Source organism: Oncorhynchus keta, chromosome 2 (assembly GCF_023373465.1).
Source record: "Oncorhynchus keta strain PuntledgeMale-10-30-2019 chromosome 2, Oket_V2, whole genome shotgun sequence".
NCBI lineage: Eukaryota > Metazoa > Chordata > Actinopteri > Salmoniformes > Salmonidae > Oncorhynchus > Oncorhynchus keta.
The window spans coordinates 66351269-66357276 of NC_068422.1; positions in this window are offsets into that span (position 1 = coordinate 66351269).

Here is a 6008-nt window from a genome sequence, read left to right on the forward strand (position 1 = left end):
AGAGCAGTGGGCAGCTGGGAGGAGGTGCTCTTGTTCTCCATGGACTTTACAGTGTCCCAAACTTTTTTGAGTTAGAGCTACAGGATGCGAATTTCTGCTTGAAAAAGCTAGCCTTTGCTTTCCTGACTGACTGTGTATATTGGTTCCTGACTTCCCTGAACAGTTGCATATCGTGGGGACTATTCGATGCTATTGCAGTCCGCCACAGGATGTTTTTGTGCTGGTCAAGGGCAGTTAGGTCTGGAGTGAACCAAGGACTATATCTGTTCTTAGTTCTGCATTTTCTGAACAGGGCATGCTTATCTAAGATGGTGAGGAAACTACTTTCAAAAAATGACCAGGCATCCTCGATCGACGGGATGAAGTCAATATCCTTCCAGGATATCCGGGCCAGGTCGATTAGAAAGGCCTGCTCGCAGAAGTGTTTTAAGGAGCGTTTGACAGTGATGAGGGTTGGTCGTTTGACCCCGGACCCATAGCGGATACAGGCAATGAGGCAGTGTTCGCTGAGATCCTGATTGAAAACAGCGGAGGTGTATTTGGAGGGCAAATCGGTCAGGATAATGTCTATGTCTATGCCCATGTTTACGGATTTAGTGTTGTACCTGGTGGGTTCCTTGATGATTTGTGTGAGATTGAGGGCATCTAGCTTAGATTGTAGGACTGTCGGGGTGTTAAGCATATCCCAGTTAAGGTCACATAACATAACAGAACGAACTCTGAAGCACAAATGGTGTCCAGGGCACAGCTGGGAGCGGAGGGGGTCGATAGCAGGCGGCAAGAGTGAGAGACTTATTTCTGGAGAGGTTCATATTTAAAATTAGAAGTTCAAACTGTTTGGGTATAGACCTGGAAAGTATGGCAGAACTTTGCAGGCTATCTCTGCAGTAGATTGCAACTCCTCCCCCTTTGACAGTTCTATCTTGACGGAAGATGTTGTAGCTGTGTATGGAAATCTCAGAATTGTTGGTGGCCTTCGCAAGCCAGGATTCAGACACGGCAAGGACATCTGGGTTGGCGGAGTGTGCTAAAGCAGTGAGTAAAACAAACTTAGGGAGGAGGCTTCTGATGTTGCCATGCATGAAACCAAGGTTTTTTAGATCACAGAAGTCAACAAATGAGGGTGCCTGGGGACACGCAGGGCCTGTGTTTACCTCCACATCACCTGAGGAACAGAGGAGGAGTAGGATGAGGGTACGGCTAAAGACTATCAAAACTGGTCGCCTAGAGCGTTGGGGACAAACAATAAAAGGAGCAGATTTCTGGGCATGGTAGAATAGATTCAGGGCATAATGTGCAGACAGGGGTATGGTGGTGTGCAGGTACAGTGGAGGTAAGCCCAGGCACTGAGGGATGATAAGAGAGGTTGTATCTCTGGATAAGCTGGTTATAATGGGTGAGGTCACTGCATGTGTGGGAGGTGGGACAAAGGAGGTATCAGAGGTATAATGAGTGGAACTAGGGGCTCCGCAGTAAAATAAAACAATGATAACCAACCTAAACAGCAGTATACAAGGCATATTGACATATGAGAGAGACATACAGCGAGGCATAAAGTAATCACAGGTGTTGATTTGGAGAGCTAACTAAGACAACAATGGGTGAGACAACAACAGCTAATCAGCTAAAACAACAACAGGTAAAATGGCAATGACTGGGCAGAGAGGTTCGGTTAACTACACACAGAGCCTGAGTTCGCGGCTGGGGACCCGAAAAATAATAATAATAAAAATAATAAAAAATAAACAGAATGGAGTACCGTGATTAATGGACAGTCCAGCGGGCATCAGCTATGTAGCCAAGTGATCATAGGGTCCAGGGGGCAGCAATAGATGGAAGAGGAAAGCCGCTGAGTAGTCGCTACCACGCTAGCACGAGTGCGACACAGCGTTTAAAGTTAGAAGCCCGGGGCTAGTAGAAGCTTCTGCTTCGACGTCCGACGGAGGCCGGTTGAAGCAACAGTGGATGGAGTATTCGTCGGCAGACCTGCCGTGGTGGTGCGGCGGGGCGGCGTGTCGACTAAGGATCCAAGCCAGATGGCGAAAGAGGTATTGTAGTTGTAGTAATTTAGTTTTCTATCCGGGAGATGCGCCTGGCTCACGGCTAACTGGTGCTAGCTTCGGGGCAGGGGCGTTAGCCACTCGGTAGCAGTGGTGATCCGGTGCCAAGGTCCAGAGCTTATGGGAAGGATCTGGTGGAGTAGTGGGTTCTCGCTGTGTTTGGGTGGAGTCCGGGTGAAAAACTGAGTAGGCCGGGAGGTGGGCCTCAGGGATAGTTTCGGTACTGGGTAACTCGGTGGGTGCTAGCGAGCTGTGAAGATCAGGAGTAATGGTCCAGGGATTACAGCAGGAATCCAGCGTTGTAGTGGAGAGACAGTCCGTTACTGGTAGGCTGGCGAGTATTATCCAAGCTAAAAAAAGGGCTGGTACCTGTGCAGAAGATAAAGGCCACAAGCAGTGGCTAACAATGACTAAATAGCTTGTAGCTAATTAGCTGGTTCTCTTCTGATGGCTAGGTGGTTCTTGCTATAATGTCTAAAAATTTAAAATAATAGCGGTTCCGTATCACATTGGGTGAGGCAGGTTACCGGAAGGTATAATTGAACTAAAATGGAGAAGAAGAGATGAAAATAAAATTGAAATATATACCAAAAAGACGAAAAAATACAAAAGTACACGAGAAGACGAACAAAACACGTCTGTACTGCTATGCCGTCTTGGAATCGGATGACATTTCTTCCTGAACAAACACCACTGGCTGTGGTCACCCAACATATTCAAATCATAAATCTTTACGCAATCGTGATAAAAAATTGCCTTTAAGGTCCAATGCAACATTTCTGGGTAACAATTAAGTACCTTACTGTGACTTTACTGTGATTGTTTTAATTTTAAATGGTAGAAAAATAGCTTCCTAGCAAAGAACAATTTCTCAGGCAAGAATTTTGCTAGGACTGTCTGGGCGTGGTTGAGTGGGGGGCAAATCAAAACTAGCTGTTAATGGCAGAGAAGTTTGGAACTCTCTTTCTTATTGGTCTATTAACTAACTAATTTAAAGCCAAAACTCCCTCCCACCAAAACACGCTGATATTTCAGACGGTCTTTTCAAACAGCTCTCATACTAAAAGGGCATTGATCATTATCACTATTTTCACAATTTCACATTATTATTCCAACCTTATAGTTTGGAAATATATATAAAATACAGGTAAATCTGATTTTGACTGCACCGGGTCTTTCAAGAATTACAGTAAAAGTAAAGTTGAAGTGAGTTTAACAGAGGGCAAATCCCTGTTTTTATAATCTTATCCTGCTGCATTAGTAATACAGGAAAAGTATCGGCCAGACTGTTACACAGGCAAACAGTCCCTCCCTCACAGTATGAATCTAGGCTGCTCCACTCTCCTGGTGAGACAAGCCTGTGAAATATCCTCAAACACTTTCACTCAGCCTCTCTCTGTGTGTGTGTGTGTGTGTGTCTGTGTGTGTGTATGTGGGTGGGTTGTATCTGTTCTCTTCTCCTTTCATTCTCTTCCATTGGGTTTTTCAAAGAAACTAAATCAACTCTTCTTTGTTTAGAGAACCTTCTAATAACCCTTTCTACTGAAGGTGATTGTTCCTTTTAGGAAGTCTTCAAAAGGGTGGATATTGCTTGCTGTGATATGTCCTATACTCCCTACTCGGGCTTTCCTGTTACCTCTTGTTGCTTTAAGTGTGTATCACTAACCCACATATTTGTAGTCTAGTTAGTAGTCTAGTTAGATTGGCCTGTACTGTGGGGTCAGGAATGCTCCGTAAAATAAGCCTTAGCCCTTCAGCTGCTGTTGGAAAAGCATCATTATAGAGAAACACGTCAACAAATGTTACTTTTCAGTTTTGGGGTCATTTGAGAAAGCTTTTGCTTTATATAAAAAAGGCTACACTTATTTTTGTTTCTTTACCAAAGGCACTGTCTGTCCATATCCATGTTCTTATATGGACATTATGGCATTGGATGCCCATAATGATGTTCAAATGTAAAGCCAACCCAATCAAGCTGATCTTACAACATGTCTCCGAACAGGAGATGTGTGCTCCATTTCAGGCGTACTAACATCAAGAGAGTGATGACCAGCAAGCCTGATGGGAGACACAAAGTAATTAGTTGTGCGATATCACATGATGAATGCACGACACAAATGAGACAGCCATGTCTCTTGCTTGGCCATGAACAGCTGTCTATATACAGTGTGGCAAAAAAGTATTTAGTCAGCCACCAATTGTGCAAGTTCTCCCACTTAAAAAGATGAGAGAGGCCTGTCATTTTCATCATAGGTACACTTCAACTATGACAGACAAAATCCAGAGAGAAAAAAAATCCAGAAAATCACATTGTAGGATTTTTTATTATTTGCAAATTATGGTGGAAAATAAGTATTTGGTCACCTACAAACAAGCAAGATTTCTGCCTCTCACAGACATGTAACTTCTTCTTTAAGAGGCTCCTCTGTCCTCCACTCGTGACCTGTATTAATAGCACCTGTTTGAACTTGTTATCAGTATAAAAGACACCTGTCCACAACCTCAAACAGTCACACTCCAAACTCCACTATGGCCAAGACCAAAGAGCTGTCAAAGGACACCAGAAACAAAATTGTAGACCTACACCAGCCTGGGAAGACTGAATCTGCAATAGGTAAGCAGCTTGGTTTGAAGAAATCAACTGTGGGAGCAATTTTTAGGAAATGGAAGACATACAAGACCACTGATAATCTCCCTCGATATGGGGCTCCACGCAAGATCTCACCCCGTGGGGTCAAAATGATCACAAGAACGGTGAGCAAAAATCCCAGAACCACAGTGGACCTAGTGAATGACCTGCAGAGAGCTGGGACCAAAGTAACAAAGCCTACCATCAGTAACACACTTCGCCTCCAGGGACTCAAATCCTGCAGTGCCAGACGTGTCCCCCTGCTTAAGCCAGTACATGTCCAGGCCCGTCTGATGTTTGCTAGAGAGCATTTGGATGATCCAGAAGAAGATTGGGAGAATGTCATATGGTCAGATGAAACCAAAATATAACTTTTTGGTAAAACCTCAACTCGTCGTGTTTGGAGGACAAAGAATGCTGAGTTGCATTCAAAGAACACCATACCTACTGTGAAGCATGGGGGTGGAAACATCATGCTTTGGGGCTGTTTTTCTGCAAAGTGACCAGGACGACTGATCCGTGTAAAGGAAAAAATGAATGGGGCCATGTATCGTGAGATTTTGAGTGAAAACCTCCTTCCATCAGCAAGGGCATTGAAGATGAAACGTAGCCCAGCAACAGCCCCAAAACATCACTGTTCTAGAGGAGATCTGCATGGAGAAATTGGTCAAAATACCAGCAACAGTGTGTGAAAACCTTGTGAAGACTTACAGAAAACATTTGACCTCTGTCATTGCCAACAAAGGGTATATAACAAAGTAGTGAGATATACTTTTGTTATTGACCAAATACTTATTTTCCACCAAAATTTGCAAATTAATTCATAAAAAATCCTACAATGTGATTTTCTGGATTTTTTTCTTCTCATTTTGTCCGTCATCGTTGAAGTGTACCTATGATGTAAATTACAGGCCTCTCTCATCTTTTTAAGTGGGAGAACTTGCACAATTGGTGGCTGACTAAATACTTTTTTGCCCCACTGTATTTGTATTCACTGTATATTTTTGTGAATCAGAAAAGGTCTGTTTTGCATTCCTGCACGGATGCTGCATGATAAATGTACAGGACAACACAGACAGACCTACAGTAAATGCCATAATGCAATAAACATACCTTCACCTGACATTTCAGAGTAGGAAACCATAAATAACTTTTCAATATTCAAATCTCAGGGCACTGTTTGTCCTATTACGTGAACGCTCCGGAGCAGTGTAATCCCAAACTGACCATGCAATTCTTATTTACACATAATAGGGACAATAAAATGAAGTGACATATCAAAATGGATATAGGTCCAAATCCTAACATGAGATACACAC